The sequence below is a fragment of the Schistocerca nitens genome, chromosome 6 (assembly GCF_023898315.1).
Source record: "Schistocerca nitens isolate TAMUIC-IGC-003100 chromosome 6, iqSchNite1.1, whole genome shotgun sequence".
In the NCBI taxonomy this organism is placed as follows: domain Eukaryota; kingdom Metazoa; phylum Arthropoda; class Insecta; order Orthoptera; family Acrididae; genus Schistocerca; species Schistocerca nitens.
In genome coordinates, this window is record NC_064619.1 from 311698253 (window position 1) to 311710510 (window position 12258).

The window sequence follows — 12258 nt, forward strand, 5'->3', positions numbered from 1 at the left end:
TGAACCTTTGAAAATTAGTTACTACACAGTTGTTATGTAGATTTTGTGTAGCATATATCTACCATACTAATAACAAAACTATGACAAAATGAAAAAAAATAACAGGTTCAGGGAGGTGCCAAAAAACAAACAGTTTCAGAAATATTTATAAATATGTCTGGCTTTCCAGAAGCTTTAAAACATTTTAAGTGTCATGCTGTTTCTTTTTGGTGTAATGTTGCTTAAAGATGCCCAGCAGGGAATAATTGGCTGATCATTAGTATCAAATAGAAAAATGACTTCTTTTAAGAGATTTGTGGTGGCTGTGGGCCCAGGTATTTGGGGGGGGGGGGGGGGGGACTATTAGGTTGAAGCAGTGGTGGTATAATTACTTGAAGAGCATCCAAATACAAAAATAAATGATGTTACATTCGAGATGGTGATAATTCCATGTGGTTCAATGGCTTGGTGCAAAATGAATTATTACCCCTTAAACAGGGAACCATATAAAGCTGGCAGAGTGCTCTGTAACCGTAGAAGCACTTGGTCAGAGGAGGAGACATTGTCAGTAGTGAAGACTGCCACACAATGCAGAGAGGTTTATGGAAGAGTTATGGGAGATGTAAGAAGCACCACTACTTGTCTGTTGACATTACGTCACATAGAAGTTTTAAACACTGCTAATTTACAAGATCATGAGTCGTGTAGAATATCTAAATGCTTGCTTTTAATTATTTATCGAAGTACTTTTATATCAATAAACAGGTGCCAACCTAAACTTCAAAATTTATTGAAATAGAACTTAAAATGATGCACACTGTTTCTCTGTCATGGTACAATAACTTATATTGTACATCTGTTACATACAAATAGCAGTAAAAGATGTGAATGTCACCTGTTTGATATTGTAGAGCATTCAAGGTGTTACAATGTTTGCTGGACTTCAAAGTCCTGTCCATGGATGGAGCTAAGAAAGCTGTTGACATGGATTATGAGTTCATGGACCAGTACAAGTTCGAGACTGTATAAATTGCCTGTGGAAGTGCAAAGTTAAGATATATTTTAGAAACACTAAAGTACACAGCAAACTCTATTTATAGTAAATTTATCACCTTATGCAATGCCCACAGAATAGTCATGATGTTCATTTACACAACAACTCTGTGCTCTATGAATTTATGAAAGAAGTCAGCCATCTGCAAAATCATATTTGTGTGGGTCTTACAAAGTCACTGTGGATGCGCAGCAGCAGAAGCACTAATATGACGACTAAACTTGTTGGACCCTCAGATATTCCACACTGTCCTAAAGTACCATACGCTAATGTCCTACAGTGATAAAAATTATGATGTGAATGAGGTACAGTGAAAACCGGAGAAGGAGAACCAAACATTATAGGAAAGTGGTTTCTAAAAGTATACCAAGCAAACAATACCATAGGAATTTTGTACAAAACAGCACGAGAGAAATGTCATTGAAGTTAGTAATTGGTAATGTACTACCTGGATTTGAAACCCAGTGTAGCATTTGATTCTAAATTAATGTTTATAATTCTGCATCCAAAAATACTCCATGAACTCATTTGATTACTTGAGAATTTAATACAGTGCTAACAGTCATCATCCTTAAGACCCACACATATATGTTTTGCAGTTCAGAAATAATTACACTAAATACTTTATTATGAAATACCAATTAATACTTCAAATGAATATTGGTTTCAAGGTAACAAAGTGGTACTATCAGCCTAATCCCTGCCTAAATTGGTATGTGCATGTTATCTTGTCCAGAGATGACCACTCTAAGATTCTAAGCAGAATACCAAACTTTTATTGTGACTATAGGTGTGTGTTATGAGAACACTGAGGCGTGTATAGATACTGCAGTGCCTATTTGTTCTATTTTTATATAAATCTTTACTTACATGTTGACATTGCTTCTCCACATAGTTGCCACCCAAATTCAAACAGTTTTCGTACATCACACTAGGTTCTTAATCCCTTCAACAAAGAATGGTGGTGCCTGATGCTTCAGCTAGCTGTTAACAGCATTCTTGGTGTCATCATTAAACGTGAAGTGCTGAGTAGCCAGCCAGACCTTAGCCTTAGAGAAAAGATGAACACCACTTGGTGCCAAGTCTGCATTACAGGGACAAAGTTGAAAAATCTCCAAGGCAAAAAGTCTTTGTGTTCCTTCATTTGATTTGCAGTATTGGGTCGCACATTGTTGGAAAGAGAATGATTTGTGCGGTAATCAGGCAATTTTTTAAAATTTACTTTTGAAGTGTTGTAAGAGTTTTGGAATGAAACTGTAATGTCATTGTATTCTCACACATTACTCTCATGAAATATGTTGTCAAAATTCCTTTGCGATCCTAAAAAATCTGTAACCATCATTTTGTGATTTGACAGAGTCTACTTGAATTTTTTGGGCTTACTGGGCAAATGAGTGCACATTCTCTGTTTTCCTCATCCTCAGTTACAATTCTGTTCAGAAATTCCTCCCTCTCTTCATGGTTGCACTGGAGAAATGTCAAGGATGAGTCCATTTTTTCAATTTTGTTAACATCAAGTGGGCATTTGGTACCCAGTGTTAAACGAAACTTACTGTAACCCAACCTCTTTGTGACAGTGTTGGAAAAGTTGTCCAAGAAATGTGAGGCACACCCTCAGAAGTTTCGGAAATTGTAAACAAACATCTAACATGCACAATTTTGTCAACATGTTGCACAAGTTCATCACACTTGAATGTCTTCCTTGACACTTTAATAATGCACATATGTGCGTCCAGCTTTGAATTTTCCGCACCTCTCCCTCACCTCTCCATCACTCATAAGCCTGTCCCCTACTCACGATACAATCAACAATGAATCTTGGCGGCACTGATGCCTTCCACTTGCTGGAAGTGAATGGTAGAACGTATCTTGCAACTGGTTGGAGACACAATAACACTATCCATTTCTGTCCATGACTGCCAACACACTGACAATCAAAACAGGGAGTTGACTGATGCAGTGTGAACTTCAAAGTCCCTTTTTCCAACCACACATGCACCATGAAGCTACAAGCATTTGTTTATTTTTAATATCCAGCTGGTGGTTAGTTTATGAGTGACCCCTGTACATTTATTTCTTTGCATCTGTGCTTGCACATGAGAAAAGATGCATAACATAGACACATGTTAAGAGTCTGTACCGTAAAGAGCAATTAAGACACATAGTCTGTATTGATAGTGTGGCTTGACAAGGCTCTTTTTTGTGACATTTGAGTTTCAAATCCTTGTCTAGCCATTTTGTTTTAGATTTCCCATCTTTTCCATAAATCTTTTCTGTTAAATTCTGTACAGCTCCTGCCAAATAAATCAGTGGCTGTTTTTTTCCTTAATTGTTTTCCAGCTGATCTGTGGTTCCATGTGTGTTAACATTGATGTCTGTAGGGCATTATTTTATCATCATCCTTCTATTCCATCTCAATACACAAGTTGGAGAAAAATAACTCAATAATAACATTAGAGTAAGGCAAGACATATCAAATCGAGAACATAACAGTAGGTTTGAAATACACCATCGTGGAGCTACAGCCGTAAAACAACAGCCAATCAGTGATGACCAAACTAAAATTTATCTGATGAGCAAATATGTTTGGCTGTTTCTGGCAGTGCAGTTTTGAACAAATAAGCTGCTGCCATGTTATGCTGTGGTTGTTGTGCTTCGCTGTATTTCAAATATTTACTATCAAACACAGTCTTGATCACATATTATTTATTCCAGTGACCAGTTTCGACCCAACTAATAGTGATTTACCACCAGAAGGAGGTTCTTACTCATTGGTCTGAAGATGACCACAGTTTTGGTCAAAACTGGTCACCGGAATAAATAATTTGTGATCAAGACTGTGTCTGATAATAAATATTTGTAATAAATATTGATCACTGTATACTCCCACAATCTATTCAAAAGTAATTCACAGTATTTGTTGCTGTGTCCAGTACCATGCCAAAATTGCCTAATAGAAAGCTACCAGTAGTCAGCACCTATTGGGCTGTGTGTGGGTCATCGCTTGAGAGAAACAGCTATTTTTTCACATGGAATTTGATGAAGAGGTACTTCACGGTTTTAAAAATGCTTCCAACCAGCATCAGAACAACAGCCTTTGAACTCAATCCCAGTCATCAGCTTGTTTTGAATGTCATAAAGGGAAATTGTTTGCATCCTTATGTTGCAAAAATATTTAAGTTTTGAAAGTAGAAAATTAAGCAAGCCAAGCAATTTTTGTATCTGGGTATTAAGGTAGCACTTGTGCCCCACATTGTAAATTTTTCATACTTGATCCTGTTTAAAAGTTGCTACTTTTACTAAAGCCGCCCCACAATGGATGTGTTAATCATCATGAAGCATGCCAAACAATGTTGCACAGTACGAAATGAGGTGGTATGCTACACAGAATGTGTTCCTCATTACAATTTGTGATGGTAGCACTATCCAATAGCAGTTGTCAGCTAAATATAGTGCTTGCATGACATGGTTTCTTGCATGACATGGTTTATTAATGAAAATAGATGTGTGAAAATATTGCTATGTTAGCTCAATAAAAATATACATGGGCTCTTTTGTCCCTTTGGTATACATGTTGTTCTGTATATAGTATGCATAAATACAAGAAACTTCAACATCCATGAACACGACACAAGGCAAAAAGAAAAGTTCCCTGTACCGTTAGTAATGCCAACAGATTTTTATAACAGTGTGATACAAATTTACAATAGTCTTCTTCATTATCACTGTTTAATAAAAACCCCTAATGACATTCTTATTACTTTACTTGGAGTAGCAGAATTCTTAGACCACAGAATTTTAGAATACAATAGATTTGAAACAAAATGGAGCTCACATGAATATGTTCTAAATTTTATGATACAAATGACACCATCAGTAGATCCAACTCATAGACTGAGTGCTTGATGTCAAGATCTGATAAAGTGTGGAAAGCATATATCAATGGCTGCCTACTCCAACAGATATTGATGAAGCAATGCAGTGGCTACTCACAATAGAGACACATCTGTTTGCACTATGAATTTTCTTGAGGAGTCAGGAATGGCGAGAACCGGCGCAATCACAAAGGCAGTTTTCGTTTTATGAAAACAGCCTCTTAAGACACACACCATTCAAATTTATTGCCCTTTTTGCTCATGTCAAAAAATGACTTGCCTGCTGGACAAAGAAAAATATAAACTTATAGAAAAAATTACCATCCCTATAAATTTTGCTACACCCTTCACATTCATAGTATATGAACAATTATAAATTGCTTCCATGCAAGAATTGTCAATAGTAATGCTCTTTTGATTACACAATATGGCATAAAACGACACTTGTGCTTGGACAGATTTAATGTTAGAGGTTTGACAGTCAGGTCTGCTTCTGTTAGTTGCTTCGGAACTACCCTCACCCCTCACATGTTCAGCAAAGTCATAAAATCACTTGTCTAAATGATATTTACGTCCAATTACATGTTGTTTAGGAGATGTGACAAAACCACCACTCCTGTCAAAAGCCAGAAGATGTAGTGTTGTAAAAAGTTTTGCTCTACGCACCCAAAAAAAATAGGAATGAAGAAGACATATACCACCCGGTAAGTCTTCCCCAACCGGGTTCTGGGTGACTTACTCAAACTGAACCCCTTTCCCTAAACATCACTGGCCTTCTTCCTTGACCCCTCTTCCTTCAGCTTCAACCCTTCTGCCAGAAGAGAGAGCCACTGACTCCAAAAGCTTGCTAGCTTTAAACCTTTTATATGTGTGTTCTCCTGCTGCCACTGAGGGAATAGATTTTTTATGTATACAATTACATTATACACTCCTGGAAATTGAAATAAGAACACCGTGAATTCATTGTCCCAGGAAGGGGAAACTTTATTGACACATTCCTGGGGTCAGATACATCACATGATCACACTGACAGAACCACAGGCACATAGACACAGGCAACAGAGCATGCACAATGTCGGCACTAGTACAGTGTATATCCACCTTTCTCAGCAATGCAGGCTGCTATTCTCCCATGGAGACGATCGTAGAGATGCTGGATGTAGTCCTGTGGAACGGCTTGCCATGCCATTTCCACCTGGCGCCTCAGTTGGACCAGCGTTTGTGCTGGACGTGCAGACCACGTGAGACGACGCTTCATCCAGTTCCAAACATGCTCAATGGGGGACAGATCCGGAGATCTTGCTGGCCAGGGTAGTTGACTTACACCTTCTAGAGCATGTTGGGTGGCACGGGATACATGCGGACGTGCATTGTCCTGTTGGAACAGCAAGTTCCCTTGCCGGTCTAGGAATGGTAGAACGATGGGTTCGATGACGGTTTGGATGTACCGTGCACTATTCAGTGTCCCCTCGACGATCACCAGTGGTGTACGGCCAGTGTAGGAGATCGCTCCCCACACCATGATGCCGGGTGTTGGCCCTGTGTGCCTCGGTCGTATGCAGTCCTGATTGTGGCGCTCACCTGCACGGCGCCAAACACGCATACGACCATCATTGGCACCAAGGCAGAAGCGACTCTCATCGCTGAAGACGACACGTCTCCATTCGTCCCTCCATTCACGCCTGTCGCGACACCACTGGAGGCGGGCTGCACGATGTTAGGGCGTGAGCGGAAGACGGCCTAACGGTGTGCGGGACCGTAGCCCAGCTTCATGGAGACGGTTGCGAATGGTCCTCGCCGATACCCCAGGAGCAACAGTGTCCCTAATTTGCTGGGAAGTGGCGGTGCGGTCCCCTACGGCACTGCGTAGGATCCTACGGTCTTGGCGTGCATCCGTGCGTCGCTGCGGTCCGGTCCCAGGTCGACGGGCACGTGCACCTTCCGCCGACCACTGGCGACAACATCGATGTACTGTGGAGACCTCACGCCCCACGTGTTGAGCAATTCGGCGGTACGGCCACCCGGCCTTTCGCATGCCCACTATACGCCCTTGCTCAAAGTCCGTCAACTGCACATACGGTTCACGTCCACGCTGTCGCGGCATGCTACCAGTGTTAAAGACTGCGATGGAGCTCCGTATGCCACGGCAAACTGGCTGACACTGACGGCGGCGGTGCACAAATGCTGCGCAGCTAGCGCCATTCGACGGCCAACACCGCGGTTCCTGGTGTGTCCGCTGTGCCGTGCGTGTGATCATTGCTTGTACAGCCCTCTCGCAGTGTCCGGAGCAAGTATGGTGGGTCTGACACACCGGTGTCAATGTGTTCTTTTTTCCATTTCCAGGAGTGTATTTTCAAAAACTGATTGTTTTGGCAATATATTGTTTATAGAAACATATTTTACATAAAAACTCACTTAATAACAGCAAATAATTACACACTTAATAAACTGAATACAACTTGCTGTATAAACATGAACACAGTAAAGTTATTTTGTCCACTCAATTAAGAGAAATGGACAGGAAACATTGGGGGGGTATTGTTTATCTGTAAACTGAAGAGTGGCAAGACTTGCGGTGGGGAAAGTCACCTTTTGTGGAATAATTCTATAACTGTTTATGAGCTGACTCAGAATCAGTTTCCCCATCTATCAGTTTAGAGGACTGTGCAGAGAATTACATAGATTCTGTCCATATGTGTATAGTAGGAGGATATGCTGAAAAGTAATGCCTTTGAATTTTTTATGTGAGAACACCTTTTTTTAAAAAAAATAAAGCAAGCATTATTAACATTCTACAGCTTTATTCTTCATGACCACATATTTATTTTTCAACATGGTCACCCTGGCAGTGAAAATATTTCTCCCAGCGAGAGACCGATTCGTTGTTACCATTGCCGTAGAATGCTTGACTTTGTTGATGAAGCCACAAACTCATCTATGCTTTCACCACTTCATCACTATCAAAGTGAAATCATTGAAGGTGTTCTTCAAGTTTTGGAAACAGATGAAAATTGGATGGGGCCAAGTCGTGTCTTGATGGAGGATGATCGATTGCAGTGAACCCAAGGCATCAAATTGTTGCATCCCAAGGTATCAAATAGTTGCATATGTCGCAGTGCACATGTAGGGACCAGCATAACCATGCTGAAGAAGTGTGTGTACCATGTGTGGACGAACCCTTTGAATTTGAAAGTCGATTACGCATGCTGTTTTTCATGTACTGACATAGTTACATTATAGACCGCCATGTTACACACTACAATTTGGGGCATTCTAGTGACAGAGGGCTGTTAATATGTATACATGAACAGTAGAGATGTAGAATTTTAATGTTTGTTTTATTTAAAAAGCTTTAAGAATTTTCATATAAAAAATTCGAAGGCATTACTTTTCAGCACATTCTCGTATTATTAGTGACTCATATCTATATTCCATGTAGCGTTAATGGAATTTGTGGAAAATACAAACATCCTGCACATGCCAGTACACTATATTGCCTCTGATTTATAATGTATGTTGTGAAGAGTTAGTATAACTTTGTGTAACACTATGTAGTTGCTTATCATGAATTAGAGTGGTAGAGTTTTTGGAGACTTGCCTACTTGCTATTCATTTTTCCGACCCACAAAGGAGGGAAACACATGACTGCATTCCGGCAGTGTACCTTGTTTCACACTTTTAGCCTCCACCCCCTCCCCCTGCCATCCCAAGATGCCACCAGAACACAGTATATCCCTCAATAGAGCTCTATTGCTCTTAGATGTGGTATGCACATATAATATTTCATATCAACTCACTTCATTTAATAATAAACATTAAATTTGTCTACTAAAATGCTATTTTCAATAATTTAACAGTATTATGAAAAAGAAAGTTGCCAGTCACCATATAGCAGAGAGGCTGAGTCGCAGATAGGCACAACAAAAAGACCTGTCTCAAATAAAGCTTTCAGCTTGTAAAGCCTCTGTCAAAAATAGACCCCCCCCTCCCCACACACACACACACACACACACACACACACACACACACACACAAACTTACATACACATGGTGGCAGTCTCAGGCAACTGTAGCTACACTGCGAGCAGCAGCACCTGTGCATGATGGGAGTAGTGACTGGGTGCGGGTAAGGATGAAGCTGGGGTGGAGAGTGGGAGGGATAGGAGGCCAGGGGTGACACACACTGCAGTGCTGCTGGGGAGCGTGCAGGGACGAGGTGGAGAGAGACTACCACCTGCTCCAGTCCGGTCACAAACATCACCTATCCCATCAAAGGCAGGGCTACCTGTGAAACCAGTCATGTGATCTACAAGGTAAGCTGTAACCACTGTGCTGCATTCTATGTGGGCATGGCAACCAACAGGCTGTCTGTCCACATGAATGGCCACCGACAAACTGTGGCCAAGAACCAAGTGGACCACCCAATTGCTGAGCATGCTACCAAACATGACATATTTCATTTCAATAACTGCTTCACATCCTTTGCCATATAGATCCTTTCCACCAACACCAGCTTTTCTGGATTGCACAGGTGGGAACTTTCCCTGCAATATATCCTATGTTCCCGTAACCCTCCTGGCCTCAACCTTTGTTAGTCATTGTCCTCACCCATCCAGCCTCCCTGTTCCCATTCCAGCACTTTACAGCCCCCATTCTGTCATCACACTCAGTCTTTTTACTTGTCCCCTTTTCCACCCCCCCCCCTCCATTCCTCACCTCTCCCCTGCCCTCCTCCTAACCTCCTGACTGCACATAGCTGCCCTACCCTCTCTCCACCTCGTCCCAGCGCGCTCCCAAGCAGTATTGCACTGTCCGTCACCCCTACCCTACTATCCTTCCCCCTCCCCACCCCAGCCCCTTCCTTACCCCCACCCAGTCACTACTCCCATCGTGGACAGGTGCTGCTGCTCGCAGTGTGGCTTCAGTTGCTTGAGACTACAGTCGTGTGTGTGTGTGTGTGTGTGTGTGTGTGTGTGTGTGTGTGTGTGTGTGTGTGTGTGTGTATTTTTGACGTAGACCTTATGGGCCGAAAGCTTTGTTTGTGACAGTCTTTTTTGTGCCTGTCTGCGACTCATCATCTCCGCTACGTGGTGAGTGGCAACTTTCCTTTTCGTAATAGTACAATAAGAAAGTTGCTACCCACCATATAGCGGAGATGCTGAGTCGCAGATAGGCACAACAAAAAGACACTCTTGATATTTTTACATTCTATTCTGGATTTTCCATTGTTTGGTTTACAATAATGTGTGATTTTTCAATCCTTTGCATTGCGGAAATTATTAGCCCTGGAGAAAAAGGAATAGGAACTCATTTGTAAAATATTCAATGAGGTAAATTTTGTACTGGGATAAATTTCACAAGGATCTGCAGCTTTTGAGTTATTCAACAATGTAAAAAAAGTGTCTTCCAAACGCAACCTCACTTCCTCACTCCACCCTAACAGTCAAGATTATTATTTTGTTCATGGCACTCCCTCCTGCCGCAGTACACAAATTATATTTGCCCTACTCACCTTTTTTTTATCTACGTTGATATGGCTATACAGTAAACATCTTGGGTTTAATGCTCCCAACATACTAACCCAAGAGTTCCTGTCTGGCTTGCAGTTTCATATAATGTACACAAATTATCTTTTGCAATTTGTGGCCCATTATAATCACTGAGTATAATATATATATACATTAATGTGAAATTCACTCATACTTCTTCCAGCCATTATGGATGAACTAGTGTGTTGCCTCAAACTCCCAGTGAACAACGGGTACAAGAGCTGATGTACTGCTCATCAATTAACACATAATCACAACCGTGTTCGTCAAAGTTTAGCAGGAACCATAAAAATTTCTGCACTTGTACTACTATATCGTCCAAAATTTGCCCTTCTTTAAACTGTCCGAAGAACGGGTGGGATAACTTCGCAAACAACTTAGTATTTTGCATTCCCTGTTTAAATCTCTCCCTGGAGCCAACTTTTCCAGGTTTGGCTCATTGACACAGTTAACCTTCCCCTCATCTGTTCCCAAATTAGCTTCCTGTGACTCATGGGCCATGGTTCTGTTTAATGTATCTCCGGTATACACACTGAGGATCAGCACTTGCCCTTCAAGCACTAGGCTAACAGCGCCAATGCTGCTTTGAGTCCATGTTTACTCTTTAGAGGTAGAATCAGCCACGCTCATCTCTTTTAAACCCATCCCTGGCAACAATATTGATTGCCCTGATACTTTGCCCAAAGCTCTGATGTATTCAGTTATGTGCCTGGGTGCTTGACATCCCTGAGTTTTTAGTTTGTACTCCAGTTCCTGCTTCCTCAATTGACTCACATCTGCCACCTCACCAGCAGCCACCCTGTAACAGTATATATGCCCAGAGACCCCAAAAACCCAAAAATATCTGTTTATTGCTAGATGTAATCCACACAGTGCCATCAGCCTTACTCTGCTGCTGTTGTGATAACAGGCAGAAGGAGAGTGGGAGAACTAGGTTTATTGCTCGTCTTTCCCTCTCCTTCCCTCTTTCCTGATGAGGCAACAGTTTGTTGCGAAAGCTTGAATTTTGTGATTTTGTGTGTATGTTTGTGTTTGTTTGTTTGTCTGTCGACCTGCCAGCACTTTCATTTGGTAAGTCACATATTTTACAATACTCAATGACCCAAGCTATTTTGAAAAACAGAAGTTAAAGAAAAAAATGACAAGAATATCAACAGATTCTCTCCCAACAAAATATTAAAGCAATTAATCATTTCTTAAGGTTGCGCTGTGACTGATGACTGTGGTGACACAATGGAAATGACTTAACCAGTTAGATTACTTTGAGCAACAGTTGTCCCAAAGTATTTGTAACTGCAGCAGGAGGTGCCAACAACATTCTGTGGCTGCATCACCAACACATCGAAGTCTGCACTGTCAAATTGGTTAGTGCATCTCACATAGTGATGCTCAGTATGGGCAAGCCAGGCTATGAGTTGCTGTCTTTTGGAACTCTTGCCGAAGACTCATCACTGATAATGAATGTAGTAGTGTAGTGATTAGCACATTGGACTCATTATCAGGATGATGGGAAACAACAGTGGTCCAACATTGACATTCAAATTGTAGCATGCCAATAATGAATGAGTTAGTCAGAAATCAGGCTTAAACTCAAAGAAAACATAAGAAGCAAAATATAAAGATGAAGTAAAGATAGAAAACAAAATTGATGGAAAGAGGAGGAATAGAGGGGAAAAAAGTACAGTGAGAAAAGTAGTCTAAATGAATGTGAACTGGGTGACTACTGTTAGATTTTTGTAATTGGCAAATAGAACCACCTACCTACTTGAAAAGGGTCCCAAACATAACATTAACACAATGG

The 12258-nt window shown here is 41.1% G+C and overlaps 1 protein-coding gene across 3 annotated transcripts in view; it reads left to right on the top strand.

Annotated features, from left to right (window-relative positions):
• LOC126262770 (uncharacterized) overlaps nt 1-12258 on the top strand; it is a 152980-nt gene that overhangs the window by 68599 nt on the left and 72123 nt on the right. The gene's annotated exons all lie outside the window — the stretch shown is intronic.